The sequence below is a fragment of the Aotus nancymaae genome, unplaced genomic scaffold (assembly GCF_030222135.1).
Source record: "Aotus nancymaae isolate 86718 unplaced genomic scaffold, 86718_ANA_hifiasm-v0.15.2.pri h1tg000049l, whole genome shotgun sequence".
Classification (NCBI taxonomy): Eukaryota; Metazoa; Chordata; class Mammalia; order Primates; family Aotidae; genus Aotus; species Aotus nancymaae.
In genome coordinates, this window is record NW_026988463.1 from 17,075,001 (window position 1) to 17,101,305 (window position 26,305).

Genomic DNA, 26,305 nt, shown 5'->3' on the forward strand with positions numbered 1-26,305 from the left:
TCTCTACTAAAAGTACAAAAAAATAGCCACACCTGTAATGCCAGCTACACAGGAGGCTGAGAGGCAGGAGAATCACTTGAACCTGGGAGGCAGAGGTTGCAGTGAGCTGAGATCACACCACTGCACTCCAGCCTGGGTGTTAGAGTGAGACTCCATCTAAAAAAAAAAAAAATAGATATTGTAGATTATAATCTGTAATATCCTGGAAAGTGATACGTGGCCTGAGGAGCAACATAATTAGAGGGATGGCGAATGTCAATGGGGCAGGGGGTGGTGGCTCTCATAGGGCATGTCCTCTGACAAGTTGCCTGAGGAGTGAACCATGAGGATATCGAGAGTCATGGAGAACAGCAAGTGCAAAGGCCCTGAGGCAGGTGATAGCATTTGCATTGGGAAGCAGCAGTTGACGATCTATGAAGAACAGCAGTACAGGAGGTCAGAGCTGAAGGACCTTCAGTGGAGTCCTTTCCCTGCCAGATAAAGACTGAAACCAGAGAGGGGAGAGCCGATCGTCCCAATGCAACCTCCCACAGCAGCAGGTAGACCAGTTTTTCAGGACTCCCAGCTTCCATCCCTACGCTTCACAGAGGCTTTGAGGGACGTAGGAGTAGCAGGAAATGTGACAAGCAACCCGACTGAACACTGCAGTCCTCCACTTGATAGCAGTGTAGCTTAAGTGACTTTAGCTCCTTGTGCCTCAGCTTCCTGATCTGTAAAATGGGAGCAATGAGGGCTCACACCACCAGGTGTGCTGTGAAGGTGAGATGAGGTCTTCTGGGCTCAATTTGTGGCATAGGGTGGCTGTGCAGGGAGTGTTAGTTATGGGCCAGGGTTCCTTGGTCCTGAAACTGGACACAGTATACCGCCAGCCCACTCCCTCCCCTACCCCTGATGTGACACCATCCCTCTCCTCCTGGCTGTCACCTGACTGAACCGATTTTACGCTTGTTTGGACTTGTTTTATAGGAGGGTCTGGTTTTTCCTTGGAGACAAAAATTTTGGCGAGTGGGAACTTAAAGTTTGTGCTCTGGTTTTCTCACCTGCAAAATGGAGCCGTGATAGCTCTTAACCCTGGCTCCCCGGGCAAAAATATTTGCTGGTTTTTTTTTTTTTTTTGTCTTATTTTACAGAGACAAGGTCTCACTCTGTCACCTAGGTTAGAGTGCAGTGGCATGATCATGGTTCACTGCAGCCTCAACCTCCTGGGCTCAAGTGATCCTCCCAGCTCAGTCTCCCCAGTAGTGGGGACTACTGGCATGCACCCCCACACCCAGCTAAGTTTTTTTTTTTCCATTTTTTGTAGAGATGGGGTTCTCACTTTTTCTCCAGGCTGGTCTTAAACTCCTGGCCTCAAGTGATCCTCTTGCCTTGGCTTCCTAGAGTGCTGGGATTATAGGCATGTACCACCACACCCAGCTAATTTTTGTTTTTCCTTTTGTAGAGATGGGGTTCTCACTTTGTTGCCCAGGCTGTTCTCAAACTCCTGGCCTGAAGTAATCCTCCTGCTTTGGCTTCCTAAAGTATTGATTATAGACATGAACCACTGCACCTGACATGGCATTTTTTTTTTTTTTGAGACGGAATTTCGCTCTTGTTACCCAGGCTGGAGTGCAATGGCGTGATCTAGGCTCACCGCAACCTCCGCCTCCTGGGTTCAGGCAATTCTCCTGCCTCAGCCTCCTGAGTAGCTGGGATTACAGGCACGCGCCACCATGCCCAGCTAATTTTTTGTATTTTTAGTAGAGGTGGGGTTTCACCATGTTGACCAGGATGGTCTCGATCTCATGACCTTGTGATCCACCCGCCTTGGCCTCCCAAAGTGCTGGGATTATAGGCGTGAGCCACCGCGCCCAGCCACCAGCCCAGCATATGTTATAAGGACCTGGCATGGCAGTATACATGAGAAGTTAAAAGTGCTCTGTGTAAGGTGGTGTTACTAATAAAACATGGATTTGGAGGCAGACGGAAAGGGGATTCCTTTCCCTGACTCAGGCAAGTGCTTTATCCTTCTAGACCTCGGCATTTTCATATTAAAATGGAATACCCAATACCGCATTGAGTTGTTACAAGAATTCAGTAAACAGAAATCTAAAGCATCGGGCACAATGTCTAGCCCGCAAGAGTCACTCAGCAGTACTGCTTCCTCCTCTCCATTCATTTCCACTCTTCTACCAGAAGAAACTCTGAAGGTCATTCCTGATTGTTTGTATTTGATTCCATTTTACAGATGAGACCAAAGGCCTTAGACTCTAACACAGCCAGGAAATGGAGGAGCCGGGATTTGAACCCCAGTGGTTTGTGTCGGTCTGGAGGACATCCCCTTGGCCCTCGTTGATCTCAAAGCTCACCCTGGATTCTTAATGCTTTCATTTGACTGATCCCTGAGCTGATGGAGAAAGGCCAGATTCTTGGCGGCCTGTCCTTCTCTGCCTTTGGCGTAAGCCAGAGTCAGTCTAGCCCTGGAGAAATCCGTCCCCAGTTGGCCCCGGGCCCTGCACTCCTGCCCGTCTCAGCCCAGAAACCCCTGCTGGCGTTAGCCTCAGATCCTCCTCACAGTCATATTCTCAGAGCCTCTGTGGTGTATTGCACGTCTAATTTCTTGTCCCATGGGGCCTTGGCTAATTAGCCTTTGATTATTCACAAACAGAGAGGCAGCAACGGGGAATCGGGTCCTCTGCTTTAATCACCCACACGAAACATAGGCAAGGCTGTAGGTTTCTGGAAGGAGCGGGGCTAGGATTTGGAGACTAGAGGTGAAGGCGCTAAAGAAATCACCCTCGAAGCCCCCAGCCCCCTCTCTGCAATCTTCACGTGGAAAAACAAGCGCGGAGCCTGCCTCCTGTGGGGACCCTGGCACCCCCAGGCCTTGCTAGACACGGTTTGGGTTAGGTTGATTTTGTTTCCTTTTCTTCCCTTGGGCTTCTCCCTGTCCACCTCCGTGTTACCGCAGCTTTCCAAGAAGCGACTTCTTTTGTCACTAGGCCAGAAGACGGTTGGCATCCTTTTAGGTCCCACATAAAATAGGACATTTCAAAACCAGGAGTTCTACTCTGTGATTTTGGCACAAGGGGAAGAAATAAAAAAGGTGTCTTTTCTTTCTTCCTAACTCTATAAATGTGAGGAACGGTTTGGAGGAAGATGAAACACCTCCGGATTTACAGTCTGTGTGATGATCAGTGCAAGCACGAGGGGTTCATTCATTCACCAGATAGTCTCGGCTCATTCAGAGCGAAAGCCAGCGGCCTTACAGTGGTCTGGATTTGAACTTGTTGACGTTTGGGGCAGATCATTCTTAGTTGTGGAGGGTCGTTCTGTGCATTACAGAATATTAATATTAAGCGACGTCTCTGGACTTGACCCACTAGTTACTGGTAGCATTCCCCTTCTCCAAGTGTGACAACAAAAGTGTCTCCAGATAGAGGAAGATGTCCAAGTGGGTAAAGTTGCCCCAGTTAAGAACTGGCTCTTGGGCTGGGCGCGGTCGCTCACGCCTGTAATCCCAGCACTTTGGGAGGCCGAGGCAGGTGGATCACAAGGTCAAGAGATCGAGACCATCCTGGTCAACATGGTGAAACCCCGTCTCTACTAAAAATACAAAAAATTAGCTGGGCATGGTGGCGCATGCCTGTAGTTCCAGCTACTCAGGAGGCTGAGGCAGGAGAATTGCCTGAAGCCAGGAGGCGGAGGTTGCAGTGAGCCTAGATCGCGCCATTGCACTCCAGCCTGGGTAACAAGAGCGAAACTCCGTCTCAAAAAAAAAAAAAAAAAGAACTGGCTCTTGGGCTGGACATCACCACGTCTGTAAGTCTGTACTCAGCCTGTACACTCACTGATGCCTGTAATCCCAGCACTTTGGGAGGCAGAGGCGGGCGGATCACCTGAGGTCCAGAGTTTGAGACTAGCCTGGCCAACATGGTGAAACCCCATCTCTACTAAAAGTATAAATATTAGCCGGGCATGGTGGTTGCACACCTGTAATCCCAGCTACTCTGGAGGCCAAGGTGGGAGAATCGCTTGAACCTAGGAGACAGAGGTTGCAGTGAGCCGAGATCGTGCCACTGCACTCTAGCCTGGGTGACAGAGTACGACTCTGTCTCAAAAAAAAAAAAAAAAAGAGAGTTAACCAGGGCTCTGTAAGGTTTTGTGTGATCTGATTTATCCCCCGTTTTTTCTCTAACCTAAGCTTCTGTTTTTCATCTTTTTAATTCCTCCACTCTGGCTGCCTTCCTGGTTTCCACCAGCAACGTGAGACTTGCTGTCACCTCAGGGCCTTTGCACAGCAGTTCTCTGTCCCTGAAATGCTTTTTCCCAGTTAGCCATGCAGCCTACTAACTTACACACTGAGAGTCTTTGCTTAAACCTCACTTGTTCAGTCTAAATCCTGCCTTGACCACCTTATTAAGAAATGCAGCCATTGCAGCATCCTAACCATTTACTTCTCTCTTCTACCCTGTTCTGTGCATTAGTTATTTTATCTGTCAACTTTCCATCTCCCTGGGCTGGAATGAAATTCTGTGAAGGCAAGGGTTTTGTCGGCATTCTTCATAGATGCCTCTCGTGCCTTTGGATGTTACTTCGTTTATGGAATCTTCATGTCTTACCTGTATACCTACACCACGCACTGTCTGGACACCAGGAATAAGGGTGCGTGTCCAGAAGACCCTAGAACTGTCTTCTTTCTCTCTTTCTCTTTTTCGATGGAGTCTCGCACTGTCACCTGGACTGGAGTGCAGTGGTGCAGTCTCGGTTCACTGCAACTTCCGCCTCCCGGGTGGCGCCTGCCTCCACTCCCAGCTAATTTTTTTGTATTTTTAGTAGAGACGGGGTTTTATCATGTTGGCCAGGCTGGTCTTGAGCTCCCGACCTTGTGATCCGCCTGTCTTGGCCTCCCAAAGTGCTGGAATTATAGGCATGAACCACCCTGGCCAGCCCTGGAACTGTCATTTTCAGATCCTTCTTGCCCAGAGCTGGAGGATGTTTTGTTCCTAATGCTAAGAGAAAGAGACCTTCGCAGATTCCTAGGTGGGGGAAAGATAAGACAAGGGCATCACCTGGGGCAGCAGGGTGCAGGGCTGAGTTTGGGGAGGAAGGCGTTTTGTCTCCCAGGCCAGCCTCGAGGGTGGCTGCTGCAGCCCTCCTGGGCGCTGTCCCCTGGGAAGCCTTACAACCCAGACTCTCACTGGCCCCATTGGTATTCAGGCCGCCCCACGTGCGGAATAAACGTCTCCCTGCCATCCTCCTTTACACAGCAGCTCTTGCCTGTGGCATGAGCCTGGCGGAAAGATGATGAAAATAGCGTTCAGTTACCCGCACTCTGCTTATTTTGTACTTTCGAGCAGTAACACGTTCTCTGACGCTGTCGGGCTGGCCAGCAAAGCCCATCATTTCTCCCTCACATGGAGCAGCCTAGAAACAGCCTGGGAGATTCCCCGGTCCTCAGACAGGCATTGCCACCTGTACGTAGCACCCGGAAGTTGGCCTCGGTCCTGGCCACTGGCTTCTTCAGAAACCTCCTTTTCCCTTCCCCATCCTGCTTTGTAAGAAACCCCTAAGCATAGGGACAGGACCAAATTTTGAGGCTGTGCTGGGCAGGAGACCCCTGCAGAGGAGCAGCTGCTTAGCCTTTTAACTGCTCCTGCATCCTCAGCACGGTTGCCAAGGGCATTCCGAATGCTACAGGCACACCTCATTTTACGAGGTGAGAACAGTGAGGCACAGAGTGGTTAAGCAACTTGTTCAAGATTGCGCAGCCGTGGAGCAGTAGGTGAACCTGGATCTGCACCCATTCTTCTCTGACCCTAGAACTTGTACTCGGAGCATGACCCTCTCCCATCCTCTGCTCTGCGTTGTTTAGATGCATTTCTCCAAGACACGTCCAGGGTTTCTTTGGCTGTAGCTGCTCTGCAAAGACCTTTCTGAAGAGCAAACAATAGCACTAGTGGTGACTTTTTTTTTTTTTTTTAAAGAAAACTCTTTTTTTTCAGGGAACAGAGATACAAATTTAAATATCACTATCAGGGCATGTGCAGGAAAAGTCAGAAAAAAGGTCCTCAGATGAGATGAGACGGGTAGAGGAGGTGTTGAAGCTTGACGAGTGAGGAGAGGCACCTCAGACACTTGGCAAATGATTGGACTAAGGAAAAGGTGGAAAGATTACTGGTCAGCCCTACACACCCTCTTGAAGTTAGTAGTGACTAGTGGTGAATTTTAAGAGGAAGATTCTGGCTGGGTGCGGTAGCTCATGCGTGTTATCTCAGCCCTTTGGGAGGCCGAAGTGGGAGGATCATTTGAGCTCAGGAATTCAAGACCAGCCTGGGCAACATGGTGAGACCCCATCTCTACCAAAAATACAAACAAATTAACTGAGCATGGTGGTGTGTATTTATAATCCCAGCTACTCAGGAGGCTGAGACAGGAGAATCACTGGAAGCCGGGAGGTGGAGGTTGCAGGGAGCCAGGATTTTGCTGCTGCACTACAGAAGGAGACTGTTAAAAATAAAAATAAAAAAAAAAGGAGAAAATCTTTATGTTAAAAACCACCCAAGCCTCTGGTTCGGGAATAAATACATAGCTTTACACCTCCAAAGTGTCACATTATTTAATTGGTACAACTATCCTTGGGGAACTACAGTGGCTATGTTAAGTGGAAGTTCCATTAGGGAGATGCTCCTGGGTCAGCAGAATGAAAGATTAAATACCAGTTGTTGGGTATTAAATGGAGGTTTCGGGTGTGTTTGATGGAGGTAAAACTCAGGGATGCCACGGTACGCTGTGGTGCGGTCACCTCCCCTCCCCTCCCAACCCTCCAGGACCCCTAGGCATCAGCAAGGGTAGCAGACAGTCAACTTCCCAATCTCCTAGCACAGAGTTCCGGTAAAAGTCTGCTTCAAAGTGCCCGCTCTGCGGGTTAGCTGAAGTAGAATCTCCACTCTCCTTTGCTTGAAGCTGCAGATGAGAATTTTGGCTTTGGAATGCTCCCATGCGGGACAATTCCCTCTCATAGAGCTGCCCAGCAAGTGCCAGAGTCTTGGTTCCTAAGTCTCTGACACAGTGACCCTGCCACTCTGGCCCCGTTGGTGCTCAGGGCTGAGATGAATTGGATGAACGTCTCATCCCTGACAGCGGGACTGGGGAAAGTATGGAGAGACGTGAGGAAGTGGCCTCTCTATTCCCACGTGCCCCACTTTGTGCAGGAAAGTGTTTCTGAAAGATCATGTGTGGGCCAGCAGGGATGATGTCCACACAAATAGGCTTTTTCTCGTTCACTTCGACTTTAACGTCAGGGATTTCTCTGCTTCATTTCCCATTGCTATTCTGGTGGCGTCGTCTCTTACCAAAGTGATTTTAAACTTCTCCTTTGTCGCCAGTCTGTTCAGGTGACGCTCAGTAAATAAACACTTGACTATACCGGGGCTGCACAGGGACCCAGACGAGCCAGCCTCTCTGAATTTCAGGTGTTATTCAGAAGAGCCCTGCAGCAGGTCATTTTGGATACAGAGATCAGCTCTGCAAATACAGAGATGGTACTAATATATGAGAAATGGAACACAATCAAGAAATAATAACACAAAAAAATAAGGGATGGGAGAGTCTTTGTTGTGAAATGAGGAATCTCATCTGTGACACAGTCCAGATAACAATTGTATTTCCCTCTTTGCATTGCCTGCTAGGAAACTCAAAGACAATTCATATCTCTCACATGTCTCAGAAGCTCAGAGACAGAGGTCATTTCTGTCATAAAACCTATGGTATTTTTTTAAATGCTTATAATGTTTCTGGTAGCAAATTAAATTTCCCATCTTGTATATATAATATATATAATACTTAGAACCTGTCTCAAAAAAAATATACAAATGGGTTAGTGGACACCACCATGCCTCGCTAGCTGACTAATATTTATGGGTTTTTTGTGGAGATGGTGTTTTGCCATGTTTCCCAGGCTGGTCTTGAACTCCTGGGGTCAAGTGATCCACAGGTCTCAGCCTCCCTAAGTGCTGGGATTACAGGTGTCAGGTACCACGCCTGGCCATGCTACCATATTCTTTTCTCTTGTTTCCCTTCCTTACCACACCTTGTCCCCACACTGTGTTTTATCTGTTTAATTTTAGTCAATGGAGCAGTGTCTTTTGTTTAAGCCTCAGTGTTACATGGCCTTTTTGTAACACTGAACAGCAGGAATAAATAGCTATTGTGATAGAATACAATTTCCAACTCTTTTTCTGTATGTCTTTCACTTAAGGAAGCAGCTTTCATTCCTGTACCCCTTCTCAGCGCATTTCAAATGTGAGGTCCTCAGGAGCATATTTGACCTTCAAAGCTTTAGGAAAACACAGCTCAAGGGACTTACAGGATTTATGGCTTTAGAATGGACAGAGGATGGGAAAATTAAGGTGGGTCTACTCCACCCCACCATAATCCAAACCCCTGTGTTGGTTCTGGGCTGGACACACAGGATCTGTTGTTCTTTTTTTTTTTTTGAGGCGGAGACTTGCTCTATTGCCCAGATTGGAGAGTTGTGGCGTGACCTCAGCTCACCACAACCTCCGTCTCCCAGGTTCCAGTGATTCTCCTGCCTCAGCCTCCCAAGTAGCTGGGATTACAGGCATGCACCACCACACCTGGCTCATTTTTGTATTTTTAGTAGAGATGGAGTTTCACCATGTTGGTTAGGCTGGTCTTGAACTGTTGACCTCATAATCCGACCACCTTGGCCTCCCAAAGTGCTGGAATTACAGGCGTGAGCTACTTCACCCAGCCCTGTTGTTCGTTCTTTACTGTGCTACTACTGGGTGGGTAACTGTGGGTGGGTCCCCTGGGCCTCAGTTTCCACATTTGTGTAATGGGAAATAACATCAGCCTGCCGACCTCACATGGCGCATATCTTACATATGCTGCTCATTGAATGAAAGTTCTTTTGAAGTGAGACAATTAGGCCAAGCACAATGGCTCACACCTGTATTCTCAGAACTTTGGGAGGCCAAAGCAGGAAGATCGCCTGTCTTACATAAGCTGTTCATTGAATGAAAGAGATAATAACAGGAAAAAAATTTACCATTTACCATGTTGCCAGGGCTGGTCGTGAACTTCTGAACTTGAGTCCGGAAGTTCACGACCAGCCCTGGGAACATGGTGAAACCCCTCCTGGACAAAAAACTCAGAAATAATTAACCAGTTAGCTGGGCATGGTGGTGCCTGCCAAACCTTATATAAAACCAGTCGCTACCAAAAGAAAAAAAAAGAAAAACAAGTTAATTAGGGTGGTGGCATGCACCTGTAGTGCTAGCTACTTAGAAGCCTGAGGTGGGAGGATCCCTTTAGCGTGGGAGGTTGAGGATGCAGTGAGCTATGATTGCACCATTGCACCCCAGCCTGGGTGACAGAGACACTCTCTCAAAAATAAATAAATGAATAAAATAAGATAGTTTTGAGGTGGCCTGAGGATGACCAGGATTGGTGGCAGAGCCAGGGTGTTGATCCACCCCAGGACATTGTAACCACCTCTACCTGATCACTCACATTAATAGAATCGTTCACTTAGTCAGTTAGTTTGTCATGTTTCAGACAGGCCCTGAAATCGGATGAGCTGGCTGTGAATCTCAGCTCTGCCCTTCACTAGCTGTGGGCCTTGGATGTTGCCCTTAGTTTCTCCATCTGTATAATGGAGATAATTATGTTAGAAGTGATTATTCCACGTCTAAAACCGAGAAAGCCCATGTCATTTGCAGACATTTACAAGTGCATGCTCCATGGTAGGCTTTGGCACCTCCTTGGGTCGACTCAACAGTTTGGAGAGCTAAGAGTACAGCAGGGGATTCTGAACACAGGATCTGCTGCTACTTCCATGCGGTCGAAGGCCCCTGCCTGCAGGGCGTCTCCTTACACTTTGTTCTTGGCTCTGAGAGTCATGGCAGCCTCCAGAAATAGCTTCATCCGTGCCAGGTCCCGGGACTGAGGTTAGTGGTTCTTGGAAATAGAATTTAACCATAATGAAAAATGAGATAGACCTTCCGCTGCCTTTTGTGCTTTAGACTTTTAAAATTAAAGTCAGTCCAGGTAGACATCTTTAGTTTTACTTAGAAAGTTGTTAAAAATTACGGAAAGTTTGACAGTAACCCTGACTTTACTTGGATGAAATTTTCAAGATGTGGCTTTCAGTCTCTAAATTGGATGAGCTCCTTTGCCAAACTCTCAATTCGACTTCTTTTTTCTTTCAACTGGGGAGAAAGTAGCCAAGTTCAGAGTCTACTTTAATTGCCGACATGGTTCGATATTCTCAGTAGGACAGTTAAGATGCAGAAAGAACAAGAAAGGGATGGAAAAATGAAATCTATTATAACGTTTTATTTTTTGGATGAGCTAGATATCCTTAAAATGGAAAATCACTGGGATTTCATTTGCTTTAAGCCAAATTTTTGTTCTCTGCAGAAAGTCACGGTCGTCTTCCTTTCGTGCTTCTTAGAGAGAGGTTGCCCCAGAGACTGGGTGTGTGAGATCATGAAACAGCTCTTACGTTGACTTCTCCGTCACTCTGGGTTTCGGGTTTTGTTTTTGTTAGTATGTTTGGGTCTGCTTTGTTTTCATTTCGGTTTTGCAAACTTTTGTTTGCAGCCAGTGAAATTTTCATAGCTGTAGAACTGAAACTTTTATTTTTGATATTCTGAATAGAAGTCATTTGCCTTCTCAACTGTCACTCTGATGATGTTGGGTCTTGGATTTAGAATGCAATCAGAACTTTTAAAATTCCCATACCTAGGGAATCCAGAGAGCTATCAACCTAACACTGGGAAAACACATCAGTCAAACTGATTTCTGAAAATGACGTAGATTTGTGAAATCAGGGAGTCGAGACACACTTAACGCTGGGGAACCAAAGCCCCTGAGTTGAAAGTTACTTGTCACATGTCTCAGGGTAGAGCATAAACATGGCAGAAGACAATTGAGGGATTTTATGTGGAAATTCCAGAGGAAGGAAAGAGGGAGGCAACAGACGGGGAAAGGGGAAAATAGCTGACACAAATGGTGATGATGCAGAGAAGCAGTCTAGGGCAGGCGGTAGCAAACTGCCATTCACAGGCCAAATCTGGCCCTCTATCTGTTTTCAGAAATAAAGTTTTATTGGAACACAGCACACCCATTCATTTACATATGGCCTATGACTGGTTTCGTTCTACAATGGCAGAGTTGAGTGGTTGAGGTAGAGATTGCATGGCTTACAAGGCCTAAATTCTTTGTTAGCCAGTCCTTTACAGAAAAAGATTTGTTGACCCCAGGTATATATCATCATGGATGACAACTCTTACAATGGTGTGGAATCCCAGGTCCATCTCTTATCAGCTGGGTTGCCTTAGACAAGTGACTTTATGTCTCTGAGGCTCAGTTATTAGTTATTTTATCTATTAATTTATTCTTGGGTTTTTGTTTGTTTTTGTTTTTTTGAGACAGAGTTTTGCACTGTCACCTGGGCTGGAGCTGGAGTGCAGTGGTGTAATCTTGGCTCACTGCAACCTCTGCCTCCTGGGTTCAAGTGATTCTTCTCCCCCAGCCTCCTGAGTAGCTGAGATTACAGACACCTGCCACCACACCTGGCTAATTTTTTTGTATTTTTAGTGGAGACGGGGGTTTCACTATTTTGGCCAGACTGGTCTTGAACTCCTGACCTCGTGATCCGCCCACCTTGGCCTCCCAAAGTGCTGGGATTACAGGTGTGAGCCACTGCACCTGGCCTCTTGGGGTGTTTTAACCAATCACCCCAACACTTAGTGGGGTAAAACAGTAAGTAATTTTTATTTGCTCCTGTTCAGGAGTCTTTGGGTGAGCTGGATGGTTCTTCTGGTACCAGTGTCAGTTCTCCTGATCTCAGTTGGGCTCTTGTGTCTGGAGATTGGCTGCCTCTAAGCTGATCTAGGATTATCTCGACTGGGAGGAAAGTCATTTGGACTTTCTTCCACGTGACCTCTCATCCTCCAGTAGAGAGATCAAATGGCAGTGACAGGGTTCCAAGACAGAGATCCCAAACTTAGCGGGATTACCTCTGCTACCTTCTTCTGGCCAAAGCAAGTCGCATGACCTGCCCATGTTCAAGGTGTGGACAAGTCAACTCAACCTCTTGTTGGGAGAAGCATCAAGGCACATTGCCAAGGGTGTGCATACAGCAGGCCAGTGCTTGGGGCCATCAGTGCAGTCAGTCTACAGTAATCATAAGACAAACCCCCAGAGGAACAAAAGAATCACACATAATCCCTGACGTGTAGGAAGTACATAAGAAATCCCAGCTGCTGTTACTCTTGCTGTGAGTGAAATTGTATACCTAGGTTATACACCAAGGGTTCTTCTGGCCATTGGTTTATCTTGCAGCCTCTCTGCTTGGGCACTGCACTGTTTTTATATTGGAGAAGGGAGGAGTAACTGTTATAGGCTCCCACTGGAAGAATGATGTCTAGGTGGGGCTCAGTGGCTCACACCTATAATCCCAGCAGTTTAGGAGGCCCAAGTGGGAGGATGGCTTGAGCCCAGGAATTTGAGACCAGCCTGGGCAACATAGTGAGACCTCATATGTACTAAAAATAAATAAATAGACCAGGCACGGTGGCTCACCCCTGTAATCCTCCCAGCACTTTGGGAGGCCGAGGCAGGTGGATCATGATGTCAGGTGATCGAGACCATCCTGGCCAAAATGGTGAAACTCCATCTCTACTAAAATATCAACGATTAGCCGGGTGTAGTGGCATGTGCCTATAGTCCCAGCTACTTGGGAGGCTGAGGCAGAGGAATTGCTTGAACCCGGAAGGTAGAGGTTTGCCATGAGCCGACATCACGCCACTGCACTCCAGTCTGGCAACAGAGCAAGACTCCATCTCAAAAAGGTAAATAAAATAAAATAAATAAGCCAGGTGTGGTGATGTGTGCCTGTAGCCTCCGCTACTTGGGAGGCTGAGGTGGGAAGATCACTTGAGCCTGGGAGTGAGGCTCCAGTCAGCTATAGTTATGCTGCTGCACTCCAGCCTGGGCAACAGAGCCAGATCCTGTCTCAAAAAAACAAAAAAAGGAAGAAGAAGAATTATGCCTAATAGAGATTCTGGCACGTATTCAACTCTCACTTGGTATTAATCTTTTTTCCTAAGGGATTGGTACATGTTCAGCTCCTGGTATTATTATTTCTGCTGCCAGCTGGAACTGCCCGTCCTCCACCCCTTCTTTAGATGCCCAGCGTCTGTCTGTCTGTCTGTCTCTCTGTTGCCTCCCCTGCTCCTCGTTGGACTCCTCTCTCAGGGACATTCAGCACAGATTTGTTGTCTTCCTCTCCAGGAGCCCCGCGCAGTAGGCCCTTAATGCAAAGTGACGTCTGAACGGAGTCCAGGGCCCTGGGAGGGCTCCCCAGCGGCAAGCTGTTGGCTGCAGAAGCCTCCAGCAGAGTCCTCAGAATGGCTAAATTGCTGCCTGACAGTGCAGATCAGGAAAGGTCACTGTGTGAAGTGGCTGCCTGATTGGGGTGGGGAGATTTGGCCACACGCAGTACCGGCTGCAAGGATTCGACAAACTGTCTCATGGTGCAGAGTTACCTTCTGCGAGCCCAAGGTCTTTGCTGAGACTGATGAAGTGGCCACAGCCCCTGGGGATGGGAGGGGTCTGATCTGGAGGGATCCATCTACCTTCTGAGCATTTGCCCACTTGAGGATACTGCACTGAGCATTTACTGAGCAGCTTCGGATTGGGTGGAATCTCAAACTGGGTTAAAAAAAGGGAGGTGGTGTCTGAGTGGGTGATGGAGCAGCTACATAATGAAGAACTAGATCCAAGCCAGGCCTGGGTTGGAGTCTCAGTTCTGCCGATTTCTAGCTGGCTGCAGTGTTTCTGTGTACGCTTGTTCAGCATGTCACTGCAGAAGGTAGTTAAGTAGGAGCCCAAATTTACCTGCACTCTGGTCATCAAGGCATACAGGAGACTCAGGGCGGCAATTGCCCAGGGTAAGGGGAAACTTTCTTTTTATCATTCTCATGAAGCTGCAGGATGAGGGGATGGTTGTGGCCTTGGCTGGGTGGTGTTTGGTGGCTTTGACCTCCCCAGACAACAGGGTTTGAACTCTGAATGTCAGTTTCCTCATTTATAAAATGGGAATGAACACAGTACCAGTCTCATAAGTTCACTTACAACAGAAGACATGGGAAAGTGCTTAGAGCAGTGTAAGGACCCAGTAGAGGATGGCTATACTTTGTGGTGAAGGTGGCAGATCACCTGGGTTCAGGTCCCCCTCTTCCGCTGGTTGCTGCAAGACCTTAGTATGCGGTTGGGGATGATGATGATGATGATGATACCTACCCATGGGGACAGTTCTGATGATTAAAGAAGCTAATGTATATAATGTGACTAAGTGTGGCTAGCTGATGAATATTAGTTACGCCAGTTTTACATATAATTTTACTACTGCATTGATCAAGGATCCACGTGGGTGACAACTTGACCTGGGCTAAGAATTCACCATGAGTAAGTACCCATGGATAGTTGAAGGTGAATGGTTTGGGATGACAAGGAGAATAGCCTGTATATTGGTGAGCCAACAGACATCTCCATGGTTTGACCAAAACCGTGAAGACGTTCTTATATGTATTAATATCTCAGACTTCTATCTGCCATCCTCTTCCCTGATGACTTATTCTGTACTTCCTCCCCGACTTCCCACCCACTCCTCCCACCTCCCGCCCAGTCTGTTTACCCCTTCAAGTAACCCCTTCAAGTAAGTGTGGTGGAGAAGGGCCTTGATTTATGAGCCTACATGAGCCTGGTTCAAATTCCAGTCCTACCAATTACTAGTGCCGGGACCTTGGGCAAATGTCCTAGCCTTTTCGAGCCTAAGTATCTTCAGAGTAATAATAGATCCTCTATGACAGGTCTATTGTCAGGGTCAGAGAAGATGATGAAAGTTAATGATTAGCAAAGAGGCACGTGGGCCCAGACCCACATTGTGTTAGCTGCTGTTTATGTTGGTATTGGCACAACACACACTCTCTCTCTGTGTGTATTACACTCTGTGTGTATTGCACACAGAAACACGTGCCAGGTTTGGAGCTAGACCCTTGGGGGTTATAAACTTGAATAAGTCCTGCTCCTCAGAAGGGATATTTTTAGGGGGCTCTATTCGTGTTAAGCAATTCAGGTGGACAGTTCTGTAGTGGAGAAGGCAGCAGGGTTCTGGGGAGTAGGAGGAGGACAAAGTCTGGTGAGGGAAACACAGGCAGGGTTCATTTAAATGCAGGCCTGGGTGAGGGGTGAAGGGCTTGGCATTCCTGGCTGAGGCATCAGCAGAAAGCAGGGCCCCCAGGCTTTAGGGTGAAATTCACAGCTGGGTCTAAATGCTGATTCTTGGTCTGGGCACATGCGCAGTGCTCATTGTCCCTCAGTTTCTCATTCTGAGACAGTCGTGGGGCAGGAAGGATCCGAGCTCCAGATCAGGTGGGAAATGCCAGAGTCATTAATTATGCTACCGGATCTCTCCAGATTGATGCCAGAGATCCCCTGAGAGCAGCTCGAGAAGCACCTAGCGCAAGTTCCCTGGGCTTCTGGGATGCTTTAAATTACACGCTTTACCCTGGTATGCCTGACTCATTTGAATTCTGATTTAAACCCATTTGCTGGTGTGAGACCATCACTACCATGGTGTCCTGAGTGATTATAGTTACCCCAGCTTGCAGCCAGAGACTACTAAGTAAATTCCCATCATTGTGCTTTTCCTTAGCCCCTCCCCGACAACTCCCCAGAGAGAAGAGGCCGCAGCAGCACTCAGGCAGTGCATTCTGTTCTCAGCCTGGACTTGGCCAGGGTTGCATCTACCTTTGTTTCCACCCCTGCTTTCTCTCCCTGCATATGTGAGCAGTGGGTGAGTGGGCTCCTCTACAATCCGTAAGTCAGATCTGGCATGCTCTCCTGCTTAAGCCCCCCGTGGCTTCCCCAAGTACTTAGAATGAGATATGGACTTCTCTCTGTGGACCCAGGTTCAGCCCCATCTTACTTTCAGCTGCATGAGTATATTCTCCATATCACAGCCCCACCTTCCTCTTCCCGCTGCCAGACCGGTCCTACCTCATTTCTGCCTCGAGAGCTTTGCTTTTTTAATTTTAAAATTTTTATTTTTTATGGACAGAGTCTCACTCTGTCACCTAGGCTGGAGTGTAGTGGTGCAATCGTAGCTCACTGCAGCCTTGTACTCCTGGGCTCTAGCGATCCCCCTGCCTCAGCCTCTCAAGTAGCTGGGACTACAGGTATACAGCACCATGCGCAGCTGTGAGAGCTTTGCTTTTACCATTCCTGCTGCCTGGTACCTCTTGCCCAGGATGTTCTTGGAGAAGCTCCATCTTACCTTTGGGTCACTCAAATGCTACCTCTTCAGAGAGGTCCTTCCTGACCCCACCTGAAATGTCATCCCCTGCCTCTCTCCTGTCTTGTCTTTCTTTAAAGTACTCATCCCCAAGTCATATCATATTGGACAACTATTATTTCTTATTATCTCTCCCCCTGTAGAATGTAAGTTCCTTGAGGGCAGGAGCTGAATCTGTTTTGTTCACTACTCAGCACCTAGGAACAGTGCCTAGAAGGTGCTCCAATATTGGTGGGATGGAAAAATAAATGAGAAATCGAAGTAATACGAAAAATAGTAGCTGCTCGTTAGAAAGTGCTTGCTGTGTACCAGTTGCTGTGCTGAATACTTCACCTGCATTTCTTATCATTTGATCTTCGCAACAGGACTGTCGAGGGATGAAAGTGCTATTTCTTCCCATTTAATAGATGTAGAAACTGAGGCTTAGAGATATCAGAAGTAACTTGCCCAAGGTCACGCGGCTATTAAGGGATAACACTGAGGTTTATCTCAGAACTCACCCTCTGCCCTGTGTGGAGCTGGTACTTTGAGGACCAGGAGACCTTCCCTCTGTGTTCATTCTCTGACCGGGGGGTGTACGGTGGTGGTGTGGATAACAGTATCACAGCTGGGTCCTTAGGAAGAAGGTGAAGGTGGTGAGACTATGTCTGAGAGTCATAGTTCATGGTTGTGAAATGGAAATATTGATGAAGAAATACTGTTCACAGACGTCACCGTCACACCGGCCCCTATGTGATAATGGTGATGGGGTGGGATATCCCAAGACAAGTGACGTATCCTAAGAGAGAAGGCGGGGTTCTGCAGTTCCCCTGCTGCTCTTGATTAAGGAAATGAGTTGCAGTTGCTCTGGAAGTCCCAAGGAGCAAAGCCGTTGAGCGCTTTACACATTTTCAAATTGGATTTTTTGTTATTGTTATTTCAAAGGCAAAATCTGAAAATTCCACTTAGTTGTTATTACTGAGGAGGAAGAGCGCTGCTGTGGGATTTCAAAGACTCTAGAATGTCAAGTGAGACTCTGACTGTCATGGCAGGTGAGCAGTGCGGGTGCATGTGTCTGTGGTGTGTACATGCGTGTGTGTGTGCACACAAAGACCTGGACTTTGCTGTGTTTGATATCTTTCTTAACGTTCTGTACCCTTCCTCTGAGATGTAAAGAGATGGGCCGGGCGTGGTGGCTCATGCCTGTAATCCCAGCACTTTGGGAGGCCGAGGCGGGCAGATCACGAGGTCAAGAGATCGAGACCATCCTGACCAACATGGTGAAACCCCGTCTCTACTAAAAATACAAAAAAATTAGCTGGGTGTGGTGGCACACTCCTATGGCCCCAGCTACTCGGGAGGCTGAGGCAGGAGAATTGCTTGAACCCGGGAGATGGAGGTTGCAGTGAGCTGAAGTTGCGCCACTGCACTCCAGCCTGGCACCTGGCGACAGAGTGAGACTCTGTCTCAAAAAAAAAAAAGAGATGGCCGGTCAGCTTCCCTTTGTGTCTTTCTCAGTGACTATGACTGCCTCCGGCCTTCAGAGTTTAAGCTCCTGACAGATATTAAAGAACAATTCAGTTATTACAGCTAAACAGAAAAGCATATGGAAAAAGCAAACTGTATTAACATCTGCTGCCTGGGCTCCATCTGCTCCCGTTGGCTTGGCTTTGCTTCCAGACGTGCCAGCCTGTCTGTTTTCCAGGGCCAGCTCCTTCTTCCTTCCAAGCGAGGACGGGATCTGCCCCTTCGTTTCCATCCACTCATGCTGGACGACTGGGAATTTCTTAGGCACTCTGGAAATGCGGGGCTCTGCATGCAGTATGTGAAGTTTGGAGGTGTTGAGCCCTAGACTTTATACTCTGAACGGGCTACTTAGGAGCTGTGTGACTTAGGGCGAGTGACTTACCACGCCTGTGCGTCAGTTTCATTGTCTGTGAAATGGGGTTAGTAATAGTAGCTATATCTAAGGATCCTTGCAAGGATGAAATAATGTAATGCATGTTAAGATCTTGCAACAAGGGCATATAGTAAGTATCTAGTAAATATTCTTGCTTTTAATAAAAATATTCATGTATACACCCCATCCTGTGTTATAACTGTTTTCTGCAATTGTATACTTTGCCCCTAAAATAGCTGACTGGACTTCATATGCAACCCCTGGGAGGTTCTCATTTTCACATTTATTCTATGAAAGACCCAGCTTCTTCTCCCCCATAGCCTTCCTTAAGGAAACCCAAGCTGGGGGTTCCCAGTGCATCAATTAATGGTGGAAATGCTGGTGCCCTTCCTAGAACTGGGCCAACTCAGGGCAAGCCAGCCTTGTCTGCATTTAGCCTGCAGCCTCACCCTCCCACCTGAGCCGATTTTTGCCTCCAGCTAGCAAGGCAAACCAAATGTTGTTATTTTAGTATCTGGTCACCTGTCGGAAATAATTTCTAAAAATGTTTTCCCTCTTTCTCCCCCTGCTCACTTGCTCCCTGAAGCAGCCATGTCTTTAGAGCAAATAGACAGCTGTCACCCCCTGCTGCCTTTGGAAAAGGCATTGTAGTACAGTCATTGGTGGTTACTTACTGGCCAGAAAGTGGGGGAGTGGGGGGCTGGAGTGAGGATCTTCAGTAAGGCATTTTACCTCCCCATGCCTCAGTTTCTTCATTTTTCAAATGAGAGTGCTGACTGTGTTTGCCTCCTAGGGCTGCCATGAAGTTTAAATGAATTAGACCATGCAGGGTGCTTAAAACAGTTCCCAGCATATAGTAAGTGCTGCACTTAGTACTACCATCATTACTGGGAGGTAGAAGGTGGAGTTATTGGAGAGCTTGGCCAGGAAGACAGCCAGATTGGGGTGGGGTGAGGGGAAGTGTAGCTCACCCTGGATCTCTTCATCCATCCCCATTCTGGGAGACTGAGAGAGGAGGGAGGGAAATTTCATTCCCCTGTAATGTAATCTCAGGTGTGGCCCCTAGACCTATAGACACCTACAGCATCCGCATGATAAGGGACCAGAGGGACTGACCAGTTCCATGTGTTTCCAGGAAGTGTCTGTGGCCCACGGTGGTACCCAAGGTGATTTGAAGGGGTTCCATGGACATTAAATAACTTTGAATCATCCAGGGAGGAAATGACTGCCTTTTCTTTTCTTTCCTTTTTTTTTTTTTTTGAGAGTTTCCCTCTTGTTGCCCAGGCTGGAGTGCAATGGAGTGATCTTGGTCACCACAACCTCTGCCTCCCAGGTTCAGGCAATTCTCCTGCCTCAGCTTCCCAAGTAGCTGGGATTACAGGCAAGCGCCTCTGTGCCTGGCTAATTTTTTGTATCTTTAGTAGAGACAGGGTTTCTCTATGTTGGTCAGGCTGGTCTCGAACTCCCGACCTCAGGTGATCCTCCTGCTTTGACTCCCAAATTGCTGGGATTAAGGCATGAGCCACCACACCCGGCGGACTGCCTTTTCCATGCTCCTGCAATCTCTTGGATTAAACCAATGAGAAAGTCTCAGCACGGTGCTGATGTGTCCTTAACACCTCGCCAGTGCTTACACATTTCTCTGTGTCACAAAGAAAGGGCTCTCTCGGCTCAGAGCCTTAGCCTGGCAACTTTGTCTAGCTGGGGTTGAATAGCACTGTTCCTTTTTCATTCTTGTCGAATTTTAGGAATCGAGACCATTATTTATTTTTAACAACATAAATGTTTATGTTTAAATGTGACCCGAGTAAAATTACCCAGTGAAAGGAAGAAGCATTACAATGCACTGCCCTCATCTAGCACACTGAGTTTACAGATGAGGGGAGCAGGGCCTGCAGAGTGCCATGAAGCCAAGCAGGGTCACAACCCTGGGTGTGACCAGGCACTGGGGCTCCAGTGCCTACCTCCAGCTCTGGTACTGCCCATCTGCCATTCCCCTGGACGGGCTTCCTGTAATCGCAGCTACTTGGGAGGCTGAGACAGGAGAATCGCTTGAACTCGGGAGGCAGAGGTTGCAGTGAGCCGAGATCGCACCACTGCACTCCAGCCTGGGCGAAAGAACAAAACTCCATCTCAAAAAAAAAGGGTGGAGGGAGGAGGAGATGGGGCAGAAATGCTAATAATATTGAATGACACAAGCAAACGCAAAGGAGGTATTTACAGCATGGTGTCCTTTAAGCTTAAAAATACACCAAACAACACTATACATTTTATGTGGACACATATGTATTAAATAAAAATATAGATACATGAATGTGAAGGATAGAAGTGGCCTTTAGGTTGAGAGATGGTGTTTGAAAGTTGGGAGGAACTTCGGTTGTCTCTGCAAAGTCTAATTTATTTAAAGAATTGAATAAAAGATAACAAAATTAGTACACGGAGGGACATTGTATTATTTTTCTGTACTTTTTAGTATGTTTTGAATTATTTCATAAATCTAGATAGTATTGGAAATTTTTATACCATATTTGTAATAGAAAAATGTTAAAGTACATTTCAGAAAATAGTAAAAACAAAACAAAATTTGGCCACCTCTGTTCTTGAGAAGATAAATAGCTTTTTACTAATTTTTTTTTTTCAGACAAAGTGTTGCTCTGTTGCCCAGGCTGGAGTGCAGTGGTGCAGTTTCGGCTCACTGCAAACTCTGCCTCCTGGGTTCAAGCAATTCTTCTGCCTCAGCCTTCCGAGTAGCTGGGACTACAGGCACCTGACACCATGCCTGGATAATTTTTGTGTCATTAGTAGAGATGGGGTTTCACTATGTTGGCCAGGCTGGTCTCAAACTCCTGACCTCAAGTGGTCCACCTGCCTCGGCCTCCCAAAGTGCTGGGATTACAGGTGTGAGTCACGGCACCCAGTCTGAATAGCTTTTTAGGTTGCCCTGGCCATGAGCAGGATGTTGATTGCAGAGTGATGGAGAGTGGTTAAGAGATGGGAGAAGGACGAACAGAGGGACAGAAAGAGGGCAGACCCAGAGGAGAAGACAGGCTGACATCCAGGGAGTCTGCATCTTGCTGAGGTCCCTGGCAATGTCATGAAAGGTTGTGCTGAACAGAGGGCAAGGTGCCCTCTGCCTGACTTCTTGAGGACTTGCAGGATCTTATTGTCCCATAACTGCTGGCGTGGCCACATTTGACTTTGGCCATAATTAATACAGGAAGGAGGAGGCCTGGCCTGACTCTCCTGGTCCTCTTTGGCCGTCTTGTTGGAAGCCATCAATGACCCAAAGATGGATTAAGCCGGGCGCTGAAAAAGTTGACCCCTCAGCCCATTCTCTGCACCAAAAGTGAGCCCAGGGTGTATCCAGAAGGGCACACTTGTTGAAGATACCCTCGATAAATTGTTAGCCAATTTTCTAGGTGTTTCATTCCTAAGAAGGGGCAGCTCATTTCCAGCCTGGGACTGGAGGGGGCTGTGTTGGGGAGGGACTATGAGCTGGGCTCTTGATTCAGGTGCTGTGGCTTAAATCCCTGATCTGTGTGGCCTTGAAGAAGTGTCTTCACCTCTCTGAGCTTCTGTTTACTCATGTGTTAAAAAAGTACATACTACTGTTAATGATAATACTAGTAACAGCTACAGTTTGTGTTCCTGGCCTCGTACTAAGTGTTTTCCCAGCATACACCTAATTTAATTCTCATTTTAACTCCATGAGCTGGTTATAGCTAGGAAACCTGCTCAAAGTTGCACAGCTTCAAAATGGCACAGCTAAGTTGGGGACCCAGGTAGTCTGGCTTTAGCATTCATGCCCCTGATTGCTGCACCATGCTGCCTCTTGAGAGGGCTGTGAAGAGGATTAGATTTTAAAAGATACAGAAAGGCTGGGCACGTTGGGTCACGCCTGTAATCCCAGCACTTTGGGAGGCCGAGACTGGCAGATCATGAGGTCAGGAGTTCGAGACCAGCCTGGCCAACATGGTGAAACCCTGTCTCTACTAATAATACAAAAATTAGCTGAGAGTGTGGCAGGTGCCTATAGTCCCAGCTACTTGGGAGAATCACTGAGGCAGGAGAATCACTTGAACCCAGGGGGCGGAGGTTGTAGTGAGCTGAGATCGCACCACTGCACTCCAGCCTGGGCGGCAGAGCAAAACTCTGCCTCAAAACAAACAAAACAAAACAAAAACCGAAAAAAAAAGGCACAGGAAATGCTGTCCCAGTAGCAATGCTGAAAGGTGCATTAGGGAGGGAGAGACTATCATGAAATCTTTGAATGACTGGTATCACCCAGGATTCGCCTGGTCTCCGCAGGTGTGTAGAGGTAACAGGCACACTTCCCTTCTCTTCCTAAAGTCCAACCAGGTAGGAAATGTTCACAGTCAGCCTTGGTGGCTCACTCTAAGTTTGAACACTTGCAGAGCTCAGGAGGATCTTCCCTGTACATAGATGAAGCTGTAAAGTGAAGAGCACAAGCTTTGGAATCAGACAGACCTGGGATGGATCCCAGCCGTGTCCCTTGCTTCCTGGGTGACTTTGCCAGAGTCATGTAACCTCTTCTCTGTGCCACAGTTTACCTTTCTATCTCATCGGATTGGCCGGGCATGGTGGCTCACGCCTGTAATCCCAGCACTTTGGGAGGATGAAGTGGGCAGATCACCTGAGTTTGGGAGTTCAAAACCAGCCTGACCAACATGGCGAAACCCTGTCTGTACTAAAAATACAAAAATTAGCCGGATGTGGTGGTGCATGCCTGTAATCCCAGCTACTCGGGAGACTGAGGCAGGAGAATCACTTGAACCCGGGAGGCGAAGGTTGTGATGAACCAAGATTGCGCCATTACACTCCAGTCTGGGCAACAAGAATGAAACTCCATCCCCCCCCCAAAAAAAAAAAAAAAAAAAAAACTTCTCCACCAAAGATAAATAGGAGGACGAAACAAGAGAATCGTGCAAAATCTTGGGTAAACAGTAGGTGCTCTCATATGGAGCTTGTCTCTGATGGGATGATGTGAAGTTAGAAGTGTGGACCTCTATTCCCATGAAGCTGGGAAAGTTAGCAGAAAGTTGCATGTTTGCAATGACTTTGAGTTAGTAGACAGTGTGGAAGTCCCGGTCTCGCGTTGTCAAACTCCTCTTAAGTGAAAAGCCTTAATAGGAATGCTCCTTTAAAGGAAGAGTTAGTGACCCGCCTGCAGCAGTGAAGAAGAACTTCTTGGAGATACATCCCGGAAGCAGCCCAGCTCCACTATGCAGCTGCTGGTTGCTGTCTGCTAAGTTCACAGCAAGAGCCATCTAGTGGCCTGAACAACTGTGGTCCACCGGGTCTTTGGGAACCACCTTGTGCGTGTGTTTCCTGGGTCCTTTGAGGACTAAAGGGATGGTATCTGAATCCAACCAGACTTCAGAAGTGTGGGCACGGCTGACTGGTCACACCAGAAAAGGTGCCACTGCTCAGCCTCTTGAATAAGGAACTTCTCCAGTTCCAAACTGTCTCCGCAGCATGAATGGTACATGTTCCCTGGGAGGAGTCTCCCTCTCTAGAACGTGGCAGGAGGGGCAGGAGGAGGTGGAAACAAAGCTTTCACCTGTCAGCCAGGCAGCCGGCCTCTCTTGCTGGTTGCTCTTCTCACTTACAAAACTCTCCTGGGCGGGACAACCCTGGCTAGTAAACCTGCTGAGATAATGGCTGTGAGCCTCAGGTCCCACATCTGTAAAATGGGTGGGTAATACAAAAGAACAAAATCAGGTCCTTTGCAGCAACACGGATGCAGCTGGGGGCCATTATCCTAAGCAAATTAAGAGAGGAACAGAAGACTACTTACCACATGTTCTCCTTTGCAAGTGGGAGCTAAACATTGAGTACACATGGACATAAAGATGGCAACAGTAGGGCAGATGTGGTGGCTCACGCCTGTAGTCCCAGCACTTCAGGGGGCCGAGGCAGGTGGACCATCTGAGGTCAGGAGTTTGAGACCAGCCTGGCCAACATGGCGAAACCCCATCTCTACTAAAAATACAAAAATTAGTTGAGCGTGGTGTTATGTGCCTGTAATCCCAGCTACTCTGGAGGCGGAGGCAGGAGAATCTCTTGAACCTGGGAGGCAGAGGCTGCAGTGATCTGAGATCACGCCACTGCACTCCAGCCTGGTGACAGAGTGAGACTTTGTATGGAAAAAAAACAAAAGATGACAACAGTAGACACTGAGAACTTCTAGAGGGGGCAAGGGTTAGAAAGCTAACCATCGGGTACTATGCTCACTACCTGGGTGATTTGCTCAGTCATACCCCATAATTCAGCATCACACAATACACACATGCAGCAAACCTGCAGAGATATCCCCAGAATCTAAAATAAAAGTTGATACTCTAAAAATAAAATAGTTAGATAAAAATAAGTAAGAGATGCCCAACATTGCGATATAATTTGTTGACTGAGTTATTGGTAGGGTGGTTGCCTCATTCTATTAAAATGTAAGCTACATAGGAGCAGGCGTCTCTCTGTCTTATTCACAGACATATCCCCAGCACCGAAGATGTACTTGGCAGTCAGTAAATATCTGTGAATGAATGCATGAAAGGTCGTTACAGGAGTTTGTGTGAAATGATGTGAGTAACTGCCACCTTTTATTAACTGCTAACTTTTCTGAACTGTGTTTTTACACTGGTTAAACCAACATACCTTTTTAGCCCTATGAGATTTCCATACTATAGATGTTTTACGTAGGAGGAAAGCAAGGCTCAGAGAGGGTAACTGACTTTTCCTAGGTCACACAGCTGGGAAGTGGTAGAGCCGGATTTCAAATCCTCATGAGTGACTCCAGAGCAGGCATTTGTAACGACTTCATCGGATGGTGCCCAGCGTGTGTTGGTAGCATGTCATGGTTTCCATGTCCTCCTTCTTGCCCTGAACAGTTTGAGAACTGGACATTGGATACATTGCATCCAAAGGGAGTGACCAGAGTTTCCTTCTGGATGATGACAGTGCGTGCAAAAGTTGGTAGCGATGAGGTGTTCACATACCTACCCTGAAACTTGATAGAAAATGTCAGGACCCAGGCCGGGCGCAGTGGCTCACACTTGTAATCCCAGCACTTTGGGAGGCCGAGGCGGGCGGATCATGAGGTCAAGAGATCGAGACCATCCTGGCCAACATGGTGAAACCCCGTCTCTACTAAAAGTGCAAAAAAATTAGCCGGGCATGGTGGTGCGTGCCTGTTATCCCAGCTACTCGGGAAGCTGAGGCAGGAGAATTGCTTGAAATCAGAAAACGGAAGTTTCAGTGAGCCAGGATCACGCCACTGTACTCCAGCCTGGTGATACAGCAAGACTCTGCCTAAAAAAAAAAAACCGAAAATGTCAGGACCCATCGAACTGCATGGCCAAGAGGGATACGCTACATCTTGTGAGCAGCATCCCTCAGTCCAGGAGGCAGAAATCATTTTCCAGAAGCTTAGGCATACACACTGCTGTCTCTTTGATTCCTGTGGCCTTCCAGTAGACATGGGGTGTCCTGCAGGCCGTGCCAAACCTCAGGTATAAACAGGAAGTGCCAGTGGGATGCCCGCAGCTTGCAGAGAGCAGACCTTCAAGATGGCAGCGTCCTTCAGGAACTTGGCCAATGAAAACTTGCTGGGAAGCCCCTGTCCCCAGTAGGCTGGGCCAAGGCAAACACATGCTCATAAAGGAGATTTAGGGGGTGACAGCAGCATATTCATTTGTACCTCTGCATAGTAAAAATAATTTATTAGCAGCTGTTGGGGAGCTCAGTTCTGAAATCACATGGATGGCAATATTAGGAGCCTATTTCTTTCAGTCTCTCCCCATCCCAAATGGCGCCGGCTTTCAGATGATAGAAATTAATTGGGCTTGTGTGTGTGTATATGCGTCTATATTTATTTATTTACAGGCGCCTCTCCTTATTTATGTCTCTGGCTCCGTGAGCATTTCCATTTCTTTAGAGGCCCTGCGGTAATGAGCTTACTAGTGAGCCATTCATTACCCACTTGTGGCAGGGTGTGTGTAGGGGGAAGGGGCCCACACAGGCAAAGGATGAGTTTGAAA

General features: G+C 47.5%; 1 protein-coding gene across 2 annotated transcripts in view; it reads left to right on the plus strand.

The window, feature by feature from the left end:
- The window catches only part of XYLT1 (xylosyltransferase 1), a 375,146-nt gene that overhangs the window by 176,958 nt on the left and 171,883 nt on the right, over positions 1–26,305 (plus strand). The window lies entirely within an intron of this gene.